This window comes from Bombina bombina, chromosome 1, assembly GCF_027579735.1.
Source record: "Bombina bombina isolate aBomBom1 chromosome 1, aBomBom1.pri, whole genome shotgun sequence".
NCBI classification, from domain to species: Eukaryota; Metazoa; Chordata; class Amphibia; order Anura; family Bombinatoridae; genus Bombina; species Bombina bombina.
Window position 1 is genome coordinate 1,205,002,033 of NC_069499.1, and position 25,233 is coordinate 1,205,027,265.

The window sequence follows — 25,233 nt, forward strand, 5'->3', positions numbered from 1 at the left end:
ACTTTGTAAGAATATTTCATTGTATATTTATATAAATTTAGTAGTGTTAGGATTTTTTTTTTTTTTTTTTTAAAGGCAAAGACAAATATGAAAACTTTACTTGTACAGAATATGTGATATCCCTATATCTCTTGTCAACTGCAAATTAGATGACCTCTTTGTATGTGTCTAATAAGAGGAGATAAAGAAGAGAACAGAAAAAGGAAAGAGAGAGAAAGAGGGAGAAGAGAGAAAGGAAAAAAAAAAGAAAAAAGAAAAGAACTTTTGAAAATTGGTAAAAAAGAAATAACAAGTTCTATTGCAGAACACCATACCCTGAGGCACGAAACCTTAACTAATGCGTCAGTTCCATCTCCGTTGACAAAGTAACAACAAAGGGAATTGCTACGGCGAGCCAGCCATTGTAGGATAGACTTATAGAATGTGGGAGAGGTTATGGGGGTGGACGTTGGGGAAGAGTAAATTCTACGTCATGGTAGGAGGGTCAGTCTTTTGTCTGGCTAACAGGTCTTCCCATAAAAATTTGATGTCAGCGAAAAGGTTCAGTTTCTTCTTCTTAAAATAGACATATTCTTCCAGTGTCAGGATGTCTGTTACTCTATTAACCCATTCCTCATGTGTTGGTGTGTGTTGTGTTTTCCAGTGCCGAGCTATAAGGATTTTGGCACCATTAATTCCCAGTTGTAATATTCTAAGCCTTAGTTGACATGGGAATGGTGGCAGGTCGTTTAGTAGGGCTGTACTTGGGGTCAGTATAAACTCGTCCGTCAATAGTTGTCGATAAAAGGATTCTATCTTGTGCCAGAAAGGCTTAATCCTCTCGCACTCCCACCACATATGAAGGTAATGTCCTTTTGATGTACATCCCCTCCAACAGTTACTGTTTGCTCCTGGGTAAATTGAGTGTATTCGAGAGGGAGTCAGGTACCATCTCATCACAACCTTGAAGTTCAGTTCAAGGAATTGAGGGGATCCCGAGGACCTCCTTGTGTTACGAAAGATCCTGGACCAGTCCTCTTCTGTTAGGACTATGCCCAGCTCTTCCTGCCACTTCTTTGTATATGTGGGGAGTGTGTGCGTGTGTTCTGACTGAAGGATCCGTTTAGAGAGGGATAGTGTGTGTCGTAGTGCATCCTTACTTGTGCATAGGTTTTCGAATGGTGTCAGCTCCCTGAGGTAGTCTGTTTGAAACGGGGATGTGTGTATAAAATGAGCAAGTTGAGAGTGTTTCAGCCAGGTGGAATATCTCCCGCCTGCCACTAGTTTCAGATCTTCTTTATCTGCCAGTCTCCCTGCTCGTGTAAACTCTTTTAGTGGCAGTGTATACCCCCACTCCCCCAACCTTTGGAGGCCGCTATCTAATCCACCTATCATCTCAGCGTTCATAGGGATGGGGAAAAGAGGTGAACGGATTCCCGTGATATGTGGTCGCTGGATCTTAATGGTTTCCCAAGTGTCAAACATATGTTTATGTATCGCCAGTTCGTTGCACTGTGGCGGTCTGAGGGATCTCGGGACCCAGCATAGTGCACCTACCGATGGGACTCTAAGTATGTGCGAGTCTAGAGACACCCATGCCTTTGTGTCTCCTGCCCTGTGCCAGTCTAGTAGTCTTTGCAATGTTATAGCGTTGTAATATGTTGTTATGTTGGGTACTCCCAATCCCCCGTGTATTGTCGCCCTGTACATGGAGTCCCTGTTGATCCTGGGTTTGGTTTTCCCCCAAATAAATGAGTTGATCTGCCTTTGAAGTTGGGAAAGGAACCACTTCGGGAGGGGTATGGGGGCTGCTTGGAGAATATAAAGGATCCTAGGCAGTGTAGTCATTTTGATACATTGGGTGCGTCCCCACCAAGAGATGGGTTTTAGGGCCCAGGTGTTTAGGTCATGTCTTGTTGCATTTAGAAGTTTAGTGTAATTCTCAGTAAATAACAATGGGAGGGTAGGGGTTAGATAAATTCCTAGGTATTTGATTGATTTGTTTCTGGGTATCATTGGGCATATGTTCGATAGTGTTCGGAAGTCTGACGGTGTCATGGATATATTTAGAATTTCCGATTTCTGGGTGTTTACTGAGAAATTCGAGAACTGGCCAAAAGTGTTTATTTCGTCTAAAATTATGGGTATGGTGTGAAGTGGATCTGTGACTGTAAATAAAACGTCGTCGGCATATAATGCTATCTTAAAATCGTGTGGGCCTATCTCAATTCCTTTCACCAATTGATTTTGTCTAATGTGGGCCGCAAAGACTTCCATAGTGAGGATGAAGAGTATTGGTGACAATGGGCATCCCTGTCGTGTACCATTCTGTATTCTAAAGTGACTAGATAACATCCCATTTGCCCTGACTTTTGCCGTGGGATTCATATAAAGACTAAAAATGCGTGTGATTGTGGGTGGGCCGAACCCCATTGCTTTTAAAGTTTCTCTTAAGAACCCCCAACTTATCCGATCGAACGCCTTCTCCGCGTCGGTGGTCAGGAGGGCGGCTGGTATTTTGTTGTGTTTAACGTAGGAAATGAGAGTTATTGCTCTAATGGTATTATCCCGTGCCTCCCTCCCAGGGACAAATCCCACCTGGTCAGTATGAACTAGAGTCTGTAATACGGAGTTGATTCTTTTGGCCAAGATCTTGCCCAGGATTTTAATGTCCGTATTCAGTAAAGATATTGGTCTGTAACTGCTAGGGTCGGAGAGGTTTTTTTGGGGTTTGGGTATGACCGAGATATGAGCTGTCAGCATCTCTTGGGTGAGTGAGCCCTCTTCCTCTAGTGTGTGGAAAAGTTTAAGTAAATGTGGGGCCAGAACTTCCTTAAATGATTTGTAATAGGCGTTAGTAAAGCCGTCTGGGCCTGGGCTTTTGCCTGACGGCAAGTTTTTTATAGCTATAAGAATCTCTGATAGGCTGATAGGGTTGTCTAATGCTGCCCGCTGATCTGGCTGTAACTTGGGAAGATTGGCCTCTTTTATGTAATTTCGTAAACCCTCTTGGTGTTCGGGTGTTTCATTCCGTTCTAAATTATATAGTCTGGAATAGTAGTCCTTAAAGTGATTAGCAATTCCCTCACTATCTATGATGTCTGTGTGTTCTGGGGTTGTTAGTTTATGTATTTGTGACTTTAATGCTTGGGCTTTTAACGCTCTAGCTAACAGCGGGCCAGCTCTATTGCCTTCGAAGAAATAGAGTTTTCTAAGCATGATTGCCCTGTTCTGTGCTTCCTTCGTTAAAATCTTATTAAGTTCTTGTCTAGTCTCAGTTATTTGTAGGAGGAGGGTGGCGTCTGTCGGTGAATTTTTATGTGTCAATTCCAAGCGGTTTAGTTGTGTGGTCAGTCTGTCCACTGTTTGATTATAAGTCTTCTTTCTGTGGGCTGTATATTTAATGCACTCCCCTCTGATCACCGCTTTATGAGCTTCCCACAGTGTGTGTGGTGAGATGTTTGGTGTTGTATTTAATAGGAAGTATTCTTTTATGGATTTCGCTATCTCCTCGGTGGTGTGTGGATGGTGTAACAGAGATTCGTCCATTCTCCAGATGAATGGTGTTATGGGGTGGTTTGGCCATTGTAATTGTGTGTGCACCTGTGAATGGTCCGACCAAGAGGTCGGTTGGATATCTGAATCCTTTAACAAGGAGAGGTGATTTCTGTCTAACAGGATGTAGTCTATTCTGGTATATGCTGCCCAGGGGTATGAGTAGAAGGTGTAATTTCGTTGGGTTGGGTGTCTTATCCTCCATGTGTCTAATAGGCCGAAATATGCGAGGCATTTAAATACAGAGTTAGGGGGTCTTGTTTGGGCGTTAGGTCTGCTAGAGGAAGCGTCTAGGGAAGGGTCTAGTGTGACATTAAGGTCTCCTCCTAGTATAAGTGTACCTATTTTGTGTTCAGTGATTAGGTTTTGTAGGGATTGGAAGAATTGGGCCCTTCTGCTGTTAGGGGCATATACGTTGACCAAAGTCACCGGTTTATGAAACAGAAGACCTATAAGAATGAGTATTCTGCCTTCTGTGTCTGTCACCTTTCTCTGGAGTTGGAATTGGATATTCTTGTGCAACAGCGTGCATACACCATTTTTTTTAACTACTCCTGAGCTGTAGTACCCCAGTGTGTAGTCTTTCGAGCAAAATTTGGGTTCCTTGTCTCTAACAAAGTGTGTTTCCTGTAGGAAAACAATGGAATTTTTTTGGTTTGCTAAACTTCGTAAGGCTATCGCTCTCTTTGTGGGTGAGTTAAGACCCTTTGTGTTCTGTGATATTATATTGATTACGGGGGTGGCCATTTGTATGTGTGTTTAGTTAGGATTTGTTGTAGTCTTACCCTCCTTAGTCCAGTCGATGGTTGGAGTTGGAATTTCCTGTCTAATGAGAGGGAGCATGTTAGGTAAAAAGCGTTAGTAAGGTAGTCCGGTTTCTGCCTTCCAGGGTTGGTGGCTGCTAGAGTAATAAAAGGAGCATTGGTTTCTGTGCTGCAATAGATAAATAACAAGTGTAAACATAACAACAGTTCAATAAACGTGGAACAATAACTTTTCAAACAATAAACTGTATGATGCTCTCGCATCCTTCTAGGGGTGAGTCTTAGGGTGGGGGAGAGGGAGGGAGAAGAGAAACGTGTATTCCCAACAGAAGATAGAGTAAGCAGGGAATAGAATCTAGTTACTGGTAGGGGTGTGAGGCAGCAAACATGCCTGTCCACATGTACAGCTACTTGAGTGGTTAATGTATCAAGATAGAGAGGGGGAGATTACGATAGTATAAAAGATGGAGAGGTGGAGAGAAATAGGGGGATTCTAAGCAAGAGGGCCCTCTAAGGGGATTCAATATTGACTGTGTCCATGGTACAACCTAATTCAGTAGGAAATTCGGGTCTATAGTCCGTTGCAGTCTCTAGTAATTTAATGTCCCAAAGTTGTGCCTTGCAACCTCTTTCATGGTGGTTCAATGTCTATGTCTCTAGCCTGTGATGAGGTTGAGGTAGTGTTTCTTTTCTTCTTGGGCACAGTGGACCATTCAGATTGCTGGTTGTTGTTTGGGAGCTTCCTTTGTGTAGATTTGTCTACCATTAAGTCCTTAATAGAAGGCAGAGAGGGTTGTGGGATGCCTAGTTGTAGACAGAATGATTCCAGATCTTCTGGGTCTTTATATATAAAAGTCTTGTCATTTTTGACAACTCTGATGGAGAATGGGAAACCCCATCTGTATGGGATGTCCAGGTCTGTCAGGTGTAAAGTCAAGTATCTTGCTTCTTTCCTTTTTGCAAGAGTGAGGGGACTGAGGTCTGCAAAGATCTGGAGGGAGTCTTCTCCAAATCTAATGGGGGATTTCTTTCTTGCTGCCATTAGGATTGTTTCTTTGTCTGTAAATTTGTGACAACATAGGATTATATCCCTAGGTGGTGCTGATGGCGATGGTCTGGCTCTGAGAGCGCGATGAGCTCTGTCTAAGAGTATGGTATCCTCTCTTTCTGGCCCCAGCAGGAACTTGAATAAATTTTGCAAATAGGACGGTATCTGTGGCGGCAATATTTGCTCAGGTACTCCCCTGATTCTCAAATTCTGTCGTCTCCCCCTATTATCTAGGTCTTCTACTTGGGATTGAAGCTGTAGTATAGTGGAGTTCTGCTGTTGTAGGGTTATGGCCATGTCGTCAGATGTTTTAGCATTTTCGTCTGCCTGCTCTTCCAAGTGGAGAACCCTGTGGCCTAGGGCGTTTATGTCTTTTTTAACATCTGCCAAGCCTTCCTTTATGAGTTTGCTGACTTGGGTCATAAAAGAGTTCAGGTCCTCTTTTGTGGGCAGGGAGCGCAAATCTGCTCTGGTGATGGGGGCTGGGTCTGTAGGGAAGTCTGTGGAATCCATGCTGTCTGTCTGTGAGGCTTCAATTATGGCCTGTGGCCCACTCTCAAATGTTTTAAAAAAGGAGTTTAGTTTCCCACCGCCTGAGGCAGTTTGTTTCTGCATTTTGTCGGGTTTATGTTTTCTGGTTGCCATTGCTAGACAATGTATGGCGGTCAATACTGGTTTTCTGGAGAGCCCCTTCTGTGAGCCCGAATGTGAAATCCCCTTATTTTGTCTGTTGATGTGAAGGCGAATAGTGGCTGTTATGTAGCAACAGTCGATTGAAAGTCTTTATCAGCCAACCCTTTTATTTTATAGGTAGTAACTCTGCTGCTGTATTCCCCTTTGTGTCTGGGCCCCAGCTTGGTTTAAGTGTTCGTTTTCACCTGGCCCCTTAATAAGCCCTTCGGCACACTAACCTTGTATGCAGCGGAACAGGTAACTCCGGGTCTTGGGTGACTTGAATCTGCGCACCGTCTCCTTCTCTGCGCGTGATAGGCCTAACAGCCCTTAGTAGTGATCCGGTCACTCACGCTGCGTGCTCCGTTAACAAATTCGGCTCTTAATGGTGCCGTGGCGTGTCAATGTCTGGTTTCATTCGGGCAAAGATGATGGCTGTTAGGTTGGTGTGTCCCCAGTTAGGAGCTGCGTATGTGGTTCCGTTTCTCCGTTTCAGGCCTCTGATGTAGCTCATCTAATATCTGCTCCCCGGTAGATCTGATCGACACCCATAGCTCTCCAATCTCACCTCAGGTGTTAGTTTTAGTGATATGCCTTGAGACTTGGCATTTTTAGATCGTTTTTCTCCCCTTGTCCTGTAGCTTTCAGTGGACAGAATCGGAGCTTCAGATTTATGCGGCCATGCTCTTTCTCGGCCGGCTCCGCCCCCCCCGTGTTAGGATTTTTTAATATGTAATTTATTTTATTTTATTAGTAGTTTAATTTAATTGTAGTATAATAGTTAGGGTAGGTTAATTTATAGCTTAACCCCTTAATGACAACTGACGTACCAGGTACGTCAAGCAAAAACTAACTGTTAATGAAAATAGACGTACCTGGTACGTCAGTTGTCTTACAGAGTGCTGGAAGCGATCGCAATCGCTTCCAGCAGCTCTCAGGGTATTGTAGTGATGCCCCGATATGGAGGCATCCTGCAATACCTTTTAACAAGCCTCCGATGCAGAGAGAGCCACTCTGTGGCCCTCTCTGCACCGGTAACAATGGTGCTGTTTTCCGGGGGGAGTGTAGAAAGGAGGTGGCAGCGTGCGCGCGCACATTAGCCACTGACACCAATGGAAAAAAGTTCAAAATAAAAAGTTCAAAATAAAAAAAGTTCAGAACATTAAAAAAAAAATATATATATATAAAAGGATCGGGGGGGGGGGTTGGGGGTATTGGGGGGGGTTGGGGGTATTGAGGGGGGGCTGCTGCACTGCAGAAAAGTTTGAAAATACTGTTTTTGGGGGCAAATTGGGTACTGGCAGACAGCTGCCACTACCCAAGATGGCGGCAATTAAGTAGCAGGGAGGGTTATAGAGCTGTTTGGTGGGGGATCAGGGAGGTTGGGGGCTAAGGCAGGGCTCCATTACAGCTGAATACATTTTTAAAAAAAATAAAATAAAAAAAAAACTCCTTTTATTTAGTACTGGCAGACTTTCTGCCAGTACTTAAGATGGCGGGGACAATTGTGGGGTGGGGGAGGGAAGAGAGCTGTTTGGGAGGGATCAGGGGGTGGGATGTGTCAGGTGGGAGGCTGATCTCTACACTAAAGCTAAAATTAATCCTGCCAGCGCCCTACAAGCTACCTAATTAACTCCTTCACTGCTGGGCATAATTCACGTGTTGTGCGCAGCAGCATTTAGCGGCCTTCTAATTAACAAAAAGCAACGCCAAAGCCATATATGTCTGCTATTTCTGAACAAAGGGGATCCCAGACAAGCTTTTACAACCATTTGTGCCATAATTGCAAAAACTGTTTGTAAATAATTTCAGTGAGAAACCTAAAATTGTGAAAAATTTAAAGGTTTTTTTTATTTGCTCGCATTTGGCGGTGAAATGGTGGCATGAAATATACCAAAATTGGCCTAGATCAATACTTGGGGTTGTCTACTATACTAAACTAAAGCTAAAATTAACCCTACAAGCTCCCTGCATGCTCCCTAATTAACCCCTTCACTGCTGGGCATAAAACACGTGTGGTGCGCAGCGGCATTTAGCGGCCTTCTAATTACCAAAAAGCAACCCCAAAGCCATATTATTTCTGAACAAAGGCGATCCCAGAGAAGCATTTACAACCATTTGTGCTATAATTGCAGAAGCTGTTTGTAAATAATTTCAGTGGGAAACCTAAAGTTTGTGACGAAATGTGTGAAAAAGTGAACATTTTTTTTAATTTGATCGCATTTGGCGGTGAAACGGTGGCATGAAATATACCAAAATGGGCCTAGATCAATACTTTGGGATGTCTTCTAAAAAAAAATATATACATGTCAATAGATATTCAGGTATTCCTGACAGATATCAGTGTTCCAATGTAACTAGCGCTAATTTTGAAAAAAAAAGTGGTTTGGAAATAGCAAAGTGCTACTTGTATTTATTGCCCTATAACTTGCAAAAAAGCAAAGAACGTGTAAACATTGGGTATTTCTAAACTCAGGACAAAATTTAGAAACTATTTAGCATGGGTGTTTTTTGGTGGTTGTAGATGTGTAACAGATTTTGGGGGTCAAAGTTAGAAAAAGTGTGTTTTTTTCCATTTTTTCCTCATATTTTATAATTTTTTTATAGTAAATTATAAGATATAATGAAAATAATGGTATATTTAGAAAGTCCATTTAATAGCGAGAAAAACGGTACATAATATGTGTGGGTACAGTAAAAGAGTAAGAAGAAAATTACAGCTGAACACAAACACCACAGAAATGTAAAAATAGCCATTGTCATTAAGGGTAAGAAAATTGAAAAATGTTCCGGTCATTAAGGGGTTAAAATTAGTTTATTTTAATTCTACAGGTAAGTTTTAATTTATTTGAAGATAGGGATGTTGTAATTTTAATTTAAAGTTAAGGGGTTGTTAGGTTTAGAGGTTAATAGCTTAATTTAGTTTTTTGCAATGTGGGGGTTGACAGTTTAGGGGTTAATAGGTTTAGTTAGTGGTGGTGATGTGGGAGGCCAGTGGTTTTTTGGGTTAATAAGTTTATATAGTGGCGGCGGTGTAAGGGAGCGGCGAGATAGGGCTTAATAACTTTATTTAGGTTGCGGTGATGTTGGGGAGTGGCGGGATAGGGGTTAAACATTTTAGTATAGTGGTGGCGTTTAGTGAAATGGTATTAATAAAGTTGGGAAAAAGTAGAATAGAGATCGATGACTGCTAGCTAACAATCCCCCCCCCCCCCCCCGGCATTTTTTTGATGGCTTTTTTTATTATTAAGGAGAGCGTATTGAGATCCGCGGATGCGATGTTTGGCAATGTTAGGCGAGCATATTGATGCCGGCGAATGCAACATAGTTGACACTTTGATAAATATGCCCCTATAAGTTCTTAAAAATCAGCAAAAGTCAAAAACAGCTAAGAAAATATTGGCACACTAATATTAGAGACAGGTAGTGTGTTTAAAAGAGACAAGAAAAGGCTGAAGATTTTAATAAATTATTTTCTTTGATATACACAAGACTGGGGCCAATGCCATGAACAACACAAAAATAGAATTTCCATTGCCCAAAACATGATAAGATGATGTATAAATAAGGCCCGACAATATTAAGGTAAATAAATTACCATATCTAGATAGGATTCTAAGTGAACCAGGACTGGTATTAGTGCTGAAAAATAAATATAAATGAAGGTTAAATGGACAGTCAAGTCCAAAAAAAACTTTCATGCTTTAAATGGGGAATGTCATTTTAAACAACTTTCCAATTTACTTTTATCGACAATTTTGCTTTGTTCTTTTGGTATTTTTAGATGAAAGCTAATTCTAGGAGGTTCATATGCTAATTTCTTAGACCTTGAAGACTGCCTCTAATCTGAATGCGTTTTGACCACTAGAAGGCATTAGTTCATGTGTTTCATATAGATAACATTGAGCTCTTGCATGTGAATTTACCCTGGAATGAGAACTGATTGGCTAAAATGCAAGTCTGTCAAAAGAACTAAAATAAAGGGACAGTTTGCAGAGGCTGAGATACAAGGTAATCACAGAGGTAAAAAGTGTATTTCTATAACAGCGTTGGTTATGCAAAACTGGGGAATGGGTAATAAAGGGATTATCTTTCTTTTTAAACAACACAAATTCTGGTGCTGACTGTCCCTTTAAGTTCAGGAAAATTACATTTCTTCAGGTAAGATTTATTGGGACTGAAAACTCGTGTGCAGTCACAGTGGCACCCGCACCTGTAGTTACACCACCGCAAACTCTCCTGACTGCTCTGCTCCAGTAAACAAATCTGATTGAAAAGATATATATATATATATATATATATATATATATGTGTATATATATATATATATATATATATATATAGAAACAGTAAAGTAGAAATAACTGCAACATCCAAAATGTTTCAAAGTAAATTGTTTAAGCCTTTAAATATTGAAACAAAGTTCTGATCCGAAGGGTACAGTATTCATTAACCAATATGTGACAAAAGTACTGATCCAATAGAGGTTCCCCCTACACACGCCCTGTGCATTTAATAGAAGACAGCAGGTAACAGCCCAGTAATGCAGTGTTTCACAGCTCTAGAGCATAGCAGGTTTATGTATATTTAAACTACACACAGGTATAAGGTAAACAATCAGGGGGAAAACCGTGTTCCCAGGAGGCACTACCGCCTCGACTCACCACCCCACGGGTGCACCGATTGACCTCTTGTCTGGTGTGTATATTCAGCGTCCCTTAGGCATCAAAACTCTAGAGCTGACTTTATCCAAACAGCTGTGGCGTCTTCGGCAGAGCGTCCCACTATGCGGGAGGGGGTGTGTTCCGATCCTCTGACATCATGTGGTTTCCGTAAACCAATTGGAGAAGAGAACTGTATTACTTGAAAAAAGACCTCCGTGAACTTTGGAGCTTAGAGTCCTTAGACCGTTGTTGCAGCCCAGTAAAGTGCTCAGCAAAAGGAAGAATTTTGCAGACAACGGTCAATATAGATAAAACTTCATCTTTATTGTAGAAAATATTAAAACACTCCAGGGGTCATCACAAGTACACAACACGAGTGTCCGCTAACATGTTTCGGCCCTCAGGCCGTAATCATAGCTGAGGGCCGAAACATGTTAGCGGACACTCGTGTTGTGTACTTGTGATGACCCCTGGAGTGTTTTAATATTTTCTACAATAAAGATGAAGTTTTATCTATATTGACCGTTGTCTGCAAAATTCTTCCTTTTGCTATATATATATATATATATATATACATATATATATATATCATCTGATCCACTGCACTGGTCAGCAAAATATGTGTATAGTTATAGAACATTGTTTGCAAATGTTTTATGTTAATCAGACAAGAAGTTTCCCCATTCCAAATGCAAGAGCCCGTCTTTAGTAACATATTGTTTAATTAAAATAAATATCCCTGCATACAGCTACAGTTGCTGATGTTAATTACAAATACAATGAAAGCTTCTTTTACTCAAGAACTAAACGCTAGGCTAGCTCTTTAAAATTTAATTGATATTTATTGAGAATTATAACTATGGAATGCTCCAAAACTATGGAATGCAACAGTGGCACCAGCAGCTGTAGTTATTCTGCCGCAGCCGCCCCTGTTAAAATCAGCCAATAGGACTTAAGCAGCTCTCATTCCTATTCAGCCAATAGGAATGCAACGGTAACCCAATATAAAAGGGGTACCTTGCATTAAATCCTCAGTGTGCGGCGGACGATCGCATAAAGAGGACCTCCACGTCAGACCGATGGACCTCAGCCTGGACTGCCGCCTTCATGCATCCACCGACCGCTCCGCAGGGATGAAGAAGATAGATGATGCCAGTCCCGCGATGGATGAAGATGGAGCCGTCTGGATGAAGATGCTTTGCCGCTGGGATGAAGATCTTTCACCGGACTTCAGCAACTGTGAGTACCGATTTTGGGGTCAGTGTTATTATTTTTTTTTTTTTAAGATTAGGGTTTTAATGGGCTTGTAAAAGAGCTGAATGGCCTTTTAATGGCAATAAAAGAGCTGAATGCCCCTTTTAAGGGCAATGCCCATACAAATGCCCTTTTCAGGGCAATGGGTAGATTAGTTTTTTTTTGTTGGGTTTTTTTATTTTGTGGGTTTGGGGGGTGTGGGGGTTTTTAATGTTAGGGGGTGTTTGTTTTAATTTTTTTGCAAAAGATTTAATTTTTTTGCAAAAGAGCTGTTAACTTTAGGACAATGCCCTACAAAAGGCCCTTGTAAGGGCTATTGGTAGTTTATTATAGATTAAGGTTTTTTTATTTTGGGGTGTTTTTTTTTTTTTTTAAACTGGGTATTATAATAGGAATAATTTTTATTATTTTGGATAATTTTATTTGTTATTTTTTGTAATGGGATTTTGTTTTATTTTTGGGGTGTTTTTTTTTTTAGATTAGGGCTTTTTATTTTTAATAGGCTGAAAAAGAGCTGAATGCCCTTTTAAGGGCAATGCCCATTCAAATGCCCTTTTCGGGGGAATGGGTAGATTAGTTTTTTTTTGTGGGTTTGGGGGTGGGGTGGGGGTTTGTAATGTTAGGGGGTTTGTTTTATTTTTTTGCAAAAGAGCTGTTTAAAGTGCCATTGGTAATTTATTATAGATTTGTTTTTTTTATTTTGGGTTGTTTTTTTTTTTTTTTTTTTAAACAGGGGTATTTTGGATAGGTTTAGTTAGTGTTGGCGATGTGGGGGGCAGCTATTTAGGGGTTAATAACTTTAGTTAGTGCTGGCGTGGTGGGGGCGGCGCTTTAGAGGTTAATAGTTTTAGTTAGTGTTGGCGATGTGGGGGAGCGACACTTTAGAGGTTAATAGGTTTAGTTAGTGTTGGCAATGTGGGGTGCGGTGTTTTAGGGGTTAATAGGTTTAATTAGTGTTGGCAATCTGGGGGGCGGCATTTTAGGGGTTAATAGGTTTAGTTAGTGTTGGCGATTTGGAGGGCAGCACTTTAGGGGTTAATAGGTTTAGTTAGCGTCAATGATGTGGGGGGGTGGCACTTTAGGGGTTAATAGGTTTAGTTAGCATTGGTGATGTGGGGGGCGGCATTTTAGGGGTTAATAGGTTTAGTTAGTGTTGGCGATGTAGGGGGTTTAGGGGGTAATAGGTTTAGTTAGTGTTGGCGATATGGGGGGCAGCATTTTAGGGGTTAATAGGTTTAGTTAGTGTTGATGATTTGGGGGCAGCACTTTAGGGGTTAATAGATTTAGTTAGTGTTGGCGATGTGGGGGGGGCGACATTTTAGGGGTTAAAATGTTTAGTTAGTGTCGGCGATGGGGGGGGGCGGCGCGTTCGGGTTTAATAGGTGTAGTTAGTGTTGGCAATTTGGGGGGGGGGGGCGTTTTAGGGGTCAATAGGTTTAGTTAGTGTTGGAGATGTGGGGGTGCGGCGTATTAGGGGTTAATAGATTTAGTTAGTTTTGGCAATGTGGGGGTGGCATTTTAGGGGTTAATAGCTTTATTTAGTCTCGGCGATGTTGGGGAATGGCGGTTTAGGGGTTAATAGGTTTAGTTAGTGTTGGCGATATGGGGAGTGGCGCTTTAGGGGTTAATAGGTTTTGTTAGTGTTGGCAGACTCGGCGATGTGGGTGACGGCTGTTTTTTAGATAATTTTGTTTCGGGAATCGGCATATTATGTTAAGTTAAATTCTAAATTTCAGAATAGAATAATGAATATGAATAAAGAATGGATCCAAAATAACGAACGGATCTGAAATAACAATTTAACTTAACATAACTAATTTGCAGAAACAATTTTTGTTTATAACTTAACTAAACTAATTTCCCAAAACAATTTTTTTTTAACTAATGAAAAAAAAACTAAACCAAATTTTTTGTGTTGCTCATGTCTAGTTAAAATATAAATGACTTTCTGGTGAATTTAATGTAATATTTTGTCAGACGACCAAATCTGGATTTAAAGGGAAGTTAGACACTTTAAAATATTCAAATGGATCCGCCGCTATGTCGAGCGAGCCTGTCGGAATATTCCAAGCTCTTGACAGAGTGTCATCGGTGAGAGGCATTTACTATACATGACATTGGTCAGCGATGCTAGCTTAGACAACACCCAGAATCGCTGACCATATTAGTGATCTATAGTAAACGATCCCTTGAATATTACTGCTGTGTGCCTAACTGCTAATCCTAATACCCCTAAACCGAAGTACCCCACAATTGCAAACTAACACTAGACTAATATAGATCTAGACTTCCACATACCCACTGCAAGTCGCTAACTATTAACCTCTAAACCTCCACATACCCACCACAAATACAATCCTATTAACCCCTCTGCCACCACATACCAACCACAATAAACTAACTATTAACCCCTATGTCTCTAACTATAAACCCCTATGCCGCCACATACCCACTGCAAGTATCTATCTTTTAGCCCCACGCCACCATATACCCACCGCAATAAACTTTTAACCCCTATATCTCTAACTATTAACCCCATGTCGCCATATACCCCAAACGCAAACTATCCTAACACCTAACCCACCTTTAAATGAAACCCCCTAAATTAGAATTATAAAAATAATCTAAGTAAAAAAATAAAATAATTAATAAACCTAAGCAGCCAAACCCCAAATGCAATCGAACTCTACTCTACCTAACACCTAACCCCACTCTAAACTAACCCCCCCAAACTAAACCACCCTCTACACTAACCCCAGTAAGTTACAAAAAAATAGGCGCAGAAAGTCTTCATCCAGACGGCGACATCTTCATCCATTGTGTGGGCTACTTCTATCTTTATCCCAGCAGCGCGGTCTGGAGCTATCTACGACCGGAAATTACATCCTACGTGGAGCATCCTATTCATACGATCACCGGTTGAATTACAGTGATTTGCCATTCGGCGATCGCAGGTGTTAGGCTTTTTCTAACACTCTCTCCCCATTGATGTCTATGGGGGAAAGCGTGCACGAACACGTAAAATGGTACCGCTCATTTTATTGCGTTCTTTACGCTTCCTGTTTAGCGCAAAACTCGTAATCTAGCTGTAAAGTATTAAAACCTAAACCACCATCCCCCCACATCGCCAAAACTAAATAAACCTATTAACCCCTAAACCGCCATCCCCCCATATCACCAACAGAAAATAAACCTATTAACACCTAAACCGCTGGCCCCCCACATTGCCAACACTATATAAACCTATTAACCCCTCAACCACCATCCCCCCACATCGTGACTCCTTATATAAAACTATTAACCCCTAAACCGCCGCACCCCACATCACAAACAATATATACAATTATTAACCTCTAAACTGCTGTCCCCCCACATCAAACAACCTTAAACCTAACACCCCCTAATGTTAACATAATTAAAATAGACCTAAATTTTAGTTACAATATTAGTAACTACTAGTTCAAATAAATACAAATTTACCTGTGAAATAAAAATAAAACCTAAGCTAGTTACAATATAACTATTTATTACTACCTAGTTAAAATAAATACAAACTTACCTGTGAAATAAAAATAAAACCTTAGCTTAAACTAAAAAAAAAAAATTGCATTACTTGTTTAAAAAAAATACAAAAAATAAAAAACCTAACAAACCTAATAAAAAATTATTCCTATTCTAATACCCCCTTTAAAAAAAAAAACAAAACCTCAAAATAAAAAAACCTAATCTATAATAAACTACCAATATGCCTTAAAAGGGCCTTATGTAGGGCATTGCCCAAAGTTAACAGCACTTTTGCCAATAAATTAAAACAAATACCCCCTAACATTACAACCGCCCACACCTCCAACCCCCCAAAATAAAAAAAAAACTAACTAACTAAAAAAAATAATCTACCCATTGCCCCAAAAAGGGAAATTGTATGGGCATTGCCCTTAAAAGGACATTCAGCTCCTTTTCAGCCCATTAAACATAAAAAATCCCTAATCTTAAAAAACCTAACACTAACCCAAAAATCGGTACTCGTGATTGATGAAGTCCGGACATCCATCTTCTTCCCAGCAGCGAAACATCTTCATCCAGGCGGTTCCAAGATAATTTGGTTTTGGCATATTCCTTATGTTAAGTTAAATAATTTTTCGGATTCATTCATTATTTTGGACTGATTCGTTATTCATATTCATTATTCTATTCTAAACTTTAGAAAAGAAAAATGAATATGAATAAAGAATGGATCCGAAATAACTAATAGATCCAAAATAACGAATGGATCCGAAAAACGATTTAACATAACAAATTTGCCAAAACAAAATTATTTATTTAACTAATGAAAATGAAATGAAACATTTTTTTTCGCTGTGCACATGACAATTTATCACCTGCTTTGTAACAGAGCACCTAATTTTATAGTTTGTTTAATTTTATTTGTGAAAGGAATTTGGATCATGGAAAAGGCAAATGCCTTGGCACTGTCATTAAGAATGTTGATACTAGCACTGTATAATCTCTTAGCGCTCTACAAATAACCAATAATAATAATTATACAACTTCAAATAGCGATTTGCAAAACATAAATCTAAAACCGTTGATGCTTAAAAATGAAACTGTATACTGTTAATACTGTTACGCTGTTAAAATTCAAATGGTGAACATAAAACTTTTTTGTATTAAACAAGTTAAGCAGGTGTTACCATAGTAATGAGCTGAAAGAATGTTTCAGCATAGACTAGGGATGTGCATTAGGCAGTTTCTTTTGCTGTTGAATGCAGAAGAAGGTGGCCATTGGTGGCATTCTGCTCTTTTCGGGGGTTGGATTTCTCCTTGTGAAAGTGCAACACACTAACGGCTAGATTTAGAGTTTTGTCGGTAACGACCCACGTATCTAACGCTGGCTTTTTTCTGGCCGCACCTTTAAAATAACTCTGGTATTGAGAGTCCACAGCCAATAGAATGCGAGCTCAATCTGATTGGCTGATTGGATCAGCCAATCGGATTGAACTTGATTCTGATTGGCTGATTCCATCAGCCAATCAGAATATTCCTACCTTAATACCGATTGGCTGATAGAATCCTATCAGCCAATCGGAATTCGAGGGACGCCATCTTGGATGACGTCATTTAAAGGAACCGTCATTCGTCGTTCAGTCGTCGGCCAGGATGGATGTTCCGCGTCGGAGGTCTTCAGGATGCTGCCGCTCCGCTCCGGATGGATGACGATAGAAGATGCCGCTTGGATGAAGACTTCAATCGGATGGAAGACCTCTTCTACCCCACTTGGATGAAGACTTCTACCGGATGGAGGACCTCTTCTTGCTCCGCTTGGATGAAGAATTTGGCTCGGCTGGGTGAAGACGACTCAAGGTAGGGAGATCTTCAGGGGCTTAGTGTTAGGTTTATTTAAGGGGGGTTTGGGTTAGATTAGGGGTATGTGGGTGGTGGGTTGTAATGTTGGGGGTGGGTATTGTACGTTTTTTTTTACAGGCAAAAGAGCTGAACTTCTTGGGGCATGCCCCGCAAAGGGCCCTGTTCAGGGCTGGTAAGGTAAAAGAGCTTTGAACTTTAGTAATTTAGAATAGGGTAGGGCATTTTTTTATTTTGGGGGGCTTTATTTTATTAGGGGGCTTAGAGTAGGTGTAATTAGTTTAAAATTGTTGTAATATATTTCTAATGTTTGTAAATATTTTTTTATTTTTTGTAACTTAGTTCTTTTTTATTTTTTGTACTTTAGTTAGTTTATTTCATTGTATTTATTTGTAGGAATTGTATTTAATTTATTTATTGATAGTGTAGTGTTAGGTTTAATTGTAGATAATTATAGGTATTTTATTTAATTTATTTATTGATAGTGTAGTGTTAGGTTTAATTGTAACTTAGGTTAGGATTTATTTTACAGGTAAATTTGTAATTATTTTAACTATTTTAGCTATTAAATAGTTCTTAACTATTTAATAGCTATTGTACCTGGTTAAAATAAATACAAAGTTACCTGTAAAATAAATATTAATCCTAAAATAGCTATAATATAAATATAATTTATATTGTAGCTATATTAGGTTTTATTTTACAGGTAAGTATTTAGCTTTAAATAGGAATAATTTATTTAAGAAGAGTTAATTAATTTCGTTAGATTAAAATTATATTTAATTTAGGGGGGTGTTAGTGTTAGGGTTAGACTTAGCTTTAGGGTTTAATACATTTATTAGAATAGCGGTGAGCTCCAGTCGGCAGATTAGGGGTTAATAATTGAAGTTAGGTGTCGGCGATGTTAGGGAGGGCAGATTAGGGGTTAATACTATTTATTATAGGGTTAGTGAGGCGGATTAGGGGTTAATAACTTTATTATAGTAGCGGTGCGGTCCGCTCGGCAGATTAGGGGTTAATAAGTGTAGGCAGGTGGAGGCGAAGTTGAGGGGGGCAGATTAGGGGTTAATAAATATAATATAGGGGTCGGCGGTGTTAGGGGCAGCAGATTAGGGGTACATAGCTATAATGTAGGTGGCGGCTCTTTGCGATCGGCAGATTAGGGGTTAATTATTGTAGGTAGCTGGCTGCGACATTGTGGGGGGCAGGTTAGGGGTTAATAAATATAATATAGGGGTCGGCAGTGTTAGGGGCAGCAGATTAGGGGTACATAAGTATAACGTAGGTGGCGGTCGGCAGATTAGGGTTTAAAAAAATGTAATCGAGTGTCAGCGATGTGGGGGGGCCTCGGTTTAGGGGTACATAGGTAGTTTATGGGTGTTAGTGTACTTTAGAGCACAGTAGTTAAGAGCTTTATGAACCGGCGTTAGCCCAGAAAGCTCTTAACTACTGACTTTTTTCTGCGGCTGGAGTTTTGTCGTTAGATTTCTAACGCTCACTTCAGCCACGACTCTAAATACCGGAGTTAGAAAGATCCCATTGAAAAGATAGGATACGCAATTGACGTAAGGGGATCTGCGGTATGGAAAAGTCGCGGCTGAAAAGTGAGCGTTAGACCCTTTTTTGACTGACTCAAAATATCGCTGGTTTTCACGGCTACCGCCAAACTCCAAATCTAGGCCTAAGATCTGTGCAAATTCAGATCATAGTGTGTTGTACTTTCACAAGAATAAATCCAGCTCCAAAAAAATCTGAATGCCGCCTTTTTCTGCATTTGGCAGCTAATGAAACTGCCAAATGCACATGCCTACCATTTACACCATTGCTGTTGTTAAACAAAAAGAATGTGAATATGAGCTTAACTCTCATAAACAGTTTACATTGATGACAACTATTATGAATCCACTCTGAACACAACCTCTTTAAAACTATCAGCTTCTTAGTGTGATCTTAACTTCATGGTGATGTGGATTACGCTGTAAGTTTAACTGTGCAATGACTCAAACTTCACTCTGCATCTTCCACCTTGTATGAGTTAGGAGGTGGCCCTAGAATTCTTGTCTGCCTCTAATAACTGTTACCTCAGCAGATGGCATTGACACCCAAGAACATCAAATAACAAAAGAAAAACCTTCAAACAAATGTGTAGGATTTACTAGTTCTGGCAAGGTATTTAAGCAGGGATAAAACCCTCCAAAAACTGTCAGAAACAGCAGGAAGAAGAGAATATAGAACAGAGGCGCCACCATGGCCTAGTACCACCAACACAGTAAGATAATGATGCAAGATGTCAATTTATACTCACAAAGGTGAAGCACCCAACAGTGATAATAAGGCAGACTGGAACTTTGCAGTGGTCCAGCTCACTGTATAGAACCAGCAATGATGTCCAGTCACAAATCCCTTGGGGAAGCCTTCTTAGCACAAAGGTGAAGCACCCAACGGTGCAAATGGGGCAGACTGGATCTTTGCAGTGGTCCAGCTCATTGTAAAGAACCAGCAATGATGTCCAGTCACAAATCCCTTGGGAAAGCCTTCTTAGCACCTAACACATATGAGTTCATGCTGATAACAGGCTTCAATGTCTGTGCTCAGGAAGAAGATTCCCTTATTCACTCCAGTTACGTCAATACCTGATATTATTATTAGTTATTTATAGAGCGCCAACAGATTCTGCAGCGCTAATATCTGTCAGCTCTCTGCCCATGTCCAGCAACAGCTGCACAGGAACTAAATGGGCGTGAACGAGCAATGCCGGCAAGTGGCATTTTGCTGCAGCTGGTGGGGGCCCTATTTGAAGTGTGCCTACATGAAGCAGACAGTGGGGCCTATTTATCAAGCTCCGTATTGAGCTTGATGCCCCATGTTTCTGGTGAGCCTTCAGGCTCGTCAGAAACACAAGTTATGAAGCAGCGGTCTAAAGACCGCTGCTCCATAACCTTTTCCCCTGCTCTGAGGTGGCAGACAGACATCCCTGAAAATTAACCCAATCCAATACCATGGGGTTGATTGACACCCCCTGCTAGTGGCCGATTGGCCGCAAATCTGCAGGGGGCAGTATTGCACCAGCAGTTCACAAGAACTGCTGGTTCAATGATAAATGCTGAGAGCGTATGCTGTTGACATTTATCGATGTGCAGCGGACATAATCCGCAATATCGGATAAGGTCCGCTCACATCATGATAAATAGGCCCCAGTGAGCTCACTGAAACGAAAAATAATTTTTGTTTAGGCACACTCCAAATATTTCCCTGCATGACCGAAGTTTTATTACACCTATTCTAAATACCTCAGGTGATGTAGTCTTGGCAGCTGATATCTGGTGAGACAAACATGGCCGCTACCCTCCTCGCAACCTGCAATTCGCTGATTCGAACATATAGATCTCATGTAGATGTGTCTGAATCAAAGTGCAGGCTACTCTCACTAGTAAGCCTCACTAACTTCCCCTAAATGCCTATATCTAAGTCACATTTAAGCTACACTTCTCCTGCTCTGCCTTGCTACCTCCCACTGTCTGTCTAAACCTATGTCAGAGGTAACCTACACTCCTCCTGCACCACCCAGCTAACTCTGCCTGACTGACTACACCTACGTCATGCCTAACTTACACACCCCTGGAATAATGTCACTAATACTACCTACTGTCAGAAAAAACCCTAACTAACCAGAAAAGCTCCTCTTGATCCAACATTGGGCCCTCTTCATCCTGGCTCTTGGTGCCCACCTTTGCAGCAGCAGAGGCAGACTTCAGCAGTCACCTCCACTGCCTCTGCTCTGTAATCTTCATCCATATCAAGACCATCTTCATCCTGGCTACTGGGGCCGGGGTCCCATCTTCACGGGGGGAGGAGGCGGACATTGCCAGCTTCTTCCACCGCCTTCATTCTGCATCTTCTTTTCTTTGCCTCTCTTCACAAGCCCTTGTCCTAATGGGGTACCTCTTCATCCCGATTCACTGATTTTAAATCAGTCAATCCCTATTCGCTGATTTTAATCAGCCAATAATAAAAAATGTTTTAATTTAAAACTATAATTATCCTTTTCTATTGGATGATTACAATTTAAAAACTTTCTTGCTGAGTGTTTTTTATAGCTAGCATCGCTGACCAATGGCATGTATAGTAAATGCCCCTCTGCAATGCCGCTATGTCGGGGCATGGAATATTTCTGCAGGCTTGCTCGATATAGCAGTGGATCCTTTGGAATATTTCGCTGCCTCGTAGCACTTTTGATCATTAAGGCCCTAGAGAGCAATATTTATTTAAATTATGGTCGAGATAAAAGTGTGAGACTAAAATCCTCAATTTTATAGACGTAAGAGCCATAGAACTATTGCATAGACAATTAGCACATCTAGGCAAGTATCTCTTGTTTGCTTTCCCCAGAAGTGCTCTGTATACATTGTTAACAATGAACCAGAACCAGAGAACTCTGGGAAATATTTGCAAATTATAAATAAAATATCTCATGCTTTTTGCTTCCAGTAAATTGCTAAACCACAGTTGTCCCCTTATGGGGTAGGTGTCCTAGAGAGAGAAAACAACATATAATGCTTCTATTGATGTAGTAAATTCTAGTGATACCATTGTAGACAAATCAGTATGCTCTACCAAACTTACTTTTGAAGAATAATGTGACTTATTCACATTACAGAGTTTAAAAGTTAAATCATGAGGTTTAGGGCTCCATTTATTAAGCAGCGGATGCTGCTTCAGCGAGCCGGAAATGGAAGTTAAGAAGCAACGGTTGCAGAGCGCTGTTCCTTAACCTGCCCGCCAGGGATGATTGACAGACCCTGCTAGATCCAGTGAGCAGGGGGTGACATTGCACAAGCATTTCACCAGAAATGCTTGTGCAGTGTTAAATATGTACAGCGTAAGCTGTCCGCATTTAGCAATGTCAAGCCGACATAATTCACTACAGCGAATCGTATCTGCTCGACATTTAGTAAATCTACCCCTAAATAAACAGACTTTTAAAATAACTACCATCAAGTGTCTAACTTCTGATAAGAGCTTTTATCTGGTACTAATTAAGGAAGACTTCATTGATGTTTTTCACAGTATTGATGAGAAGGAAGTGATTACTTTGGAAGAAAATATTGCCACTACAAACAAATCAAACAGACAAGGGAACATAAGCAAGAATGTTATATATTGAAACAGCTTAAAAGTAACAAAACTAATATGATTCTAAATTCTGAAAAAGGTGGTTCTGTATGCAACAATATATACAGGAAGCATATAGACAGTAATATGATGTAAATATTTACATTAAACTTACATTCAACCCTGGTTTAAAATTAAAAGTTGAACATGTTTTACAAAAAATGTTAAAGTGTATTGTCTGTACAAACAGTATTATTATTATTATCAGTTATTTGTAGAGCGCCAACAGGTTCCACAGCGCTTAAGACATGGGTCTAATATGCAAGATGACAGTTATGAGAGACAAAGGGATAGAGGGCCCTGCATTGAGTTTCACTGTTGTAAATCATCTCTCGTGAAAGTAATCTACAAACAGCTAGACTCGTAGGTTTACATGCTAAGGGGGTTCAAGGGGCTCAAAGGAGGAGAGGAACCAGAATAGGAAAACGTTAGTGTATATTATATGCATAACTGAACAGTAAAGTCTTCACGGAGCTCTTCAAAGTTGGAAAAGTAGGGGAGTGTTGTGTGGAGTGAGGCAGAGAGTTTCACAAAAAGGGGCCCAGTATTCAAACATTTTCGCAAAATAAACAAAATGTTAATATCTCAACCAAAAAGTTCTATTATATTGGGTATTGGCAAAAAAATTCGGAGCCTATATAGATTCAGTATTACAACATATTGTAAATTCATCTGCTAACTACTTGAGAGACACTAAGAACCATCACAAATATCATGCAAAGGCATCATTGTTTTTCTATTTTTACTCTTAACTGTTAAGGGGTTAATAAAACTTCATGTGAATTCAAAATATAACCAAATGGTGTAACGTTTGACATTCCTTATAACAATGAGGGATCTGGATTCAAAAGCTAAGCCCTGGTCCCCATGTCTCTTCATTTAACACTATTTCGTTTTGTGGTCTAACACCATCATTTTGCATGCAGTAGGCACGTGGAAAGGCCCAAGTGGGTTTACCTATTTCCTTGCAGCCAATATCTGCTAGCCAGTCAGCCAGCCAGCAAACATGATCAATGTAACTTGAGCAGTATGTAATAACCCCCATGGGGGGAACGTCATGCGACCTGGACTGTCTATAAAATAGTATGTGATTGTAACACAGAGAGACTTCATTATACTATTACATGAAGGTATACCAACCAGAAAGGATCATTGAGAAATCCCACATATTTCTTTTACTGCTAATTTAGAATTTCTGTGTAGTTTGATCTTTTTTTGTAATAATTTGTTTTACAATTGTGTCTTTATTTTGTATTGTTTAATTACCCTTTTAATATACTATCTGCTTCCACTGAACTGAATTCATGACTTCCATACGTTTAGGAATAACTCTACCTAAATATTATTTTTTATATATTTGTTTTTTAATTAGGTGTTCAAGCAACTGTAATTTAGGGGTGGCCCTGATTAATTAGTTTTTGAAGGTGGCAGCAAATATTTATGTTTGGAGGCTAATTTGGAAGGCTCGATACTGTTGTCATCTGGAAACCCTGTGAGGTTAACCCTTTAAAGGAACAGTCAACACCAAAATTGTTATTGTTTAAAAAGATAGATAACGGGGGGCGGAGCCGGCATCCGTGAGGAATGGCCGCACCTTAGGTGAGCTCCGAGGTCAGACTCTCACGATACCGATAACAGGGGCTAAACACCCTGCAAAACTACCACAGGAAGTGTAGGAACCACTCAGGAACAGATGTGAGGGGCTAAAAAGTCAGTGGAACAAACTGGATATATGTTTTTTACACATAGCTCCAGAACGGGGCCTATGGGACGGACGCCATCTTGAAGCCCTGACAGGGTGTAAATGGCTAGCAACACACGCAGATCCCATTGACAAGCCACCTAATAGAGGAATACTGTGAGTACAAAGCTACCATTAATGATTATTACAAATATAACATGACATAGAATGACAAGTTTAACTACTAGAGAGAGGCTTGGGAACTTAACACACAAACTTTATAACCCTGATCTATTGCGGGGCCTACCTACATTTTGGAAGCACTGACAGGCTGCATGAGGCTCATAATCTACGGAGTATCTATAGACATGCAACTTTATAAATGACACCTATGTATAGATACGGAGTAGATCGAAATACCATCATCTGTAATCACATATAACCTTGTCCTAATTGAAATACCTATCAAGAAAGAAGCAGTTTTAAAACGGAACACTTTATATGATGAAGTTCTGCTGTGTTTGCTACATGTTAGTTCTGGAATTGTTGCATATGCTTAAGCATATAATTATTTATTAACCCAGCGGAAATACTGCATATGATAGATGGAAGCTGGTGTCTAAACACTAATCATACACCCGGATACTCCAGTATACTGGTTACTCCATAATATGGACTGTGAATAGTGCTTTATAGGGGAAGAGGCCCCTGACCAAAGTTATTACTACACAGCCAGAATCACTATACACATAACGCAGCAGGATATCTTGCTTCCACAACTAAACAGTCACATGCCTTTCTACCAACAACCGCTTGCTACCATAACTAAAATAAATAGTAAACACATCTGGGGGGCTTTCATTGAGATTCGCAAGCACCGGCCCAGTCAAGAGATGACTATGTCGCCAAAAAAGCTGAATAAAGTAGATAAATCAGGCAAAGCCCCTGCAACACCACATCAAAATGTGAGCACCTTTTTCAAGCTGCCTGACCAAACCTTAACCACCAAACAGGCAACCTCAAAGTGCCAGAAGCAGGTCTCCACTTCTTCTGAGGATGAGGAGGCTGAACCAATAGATACTA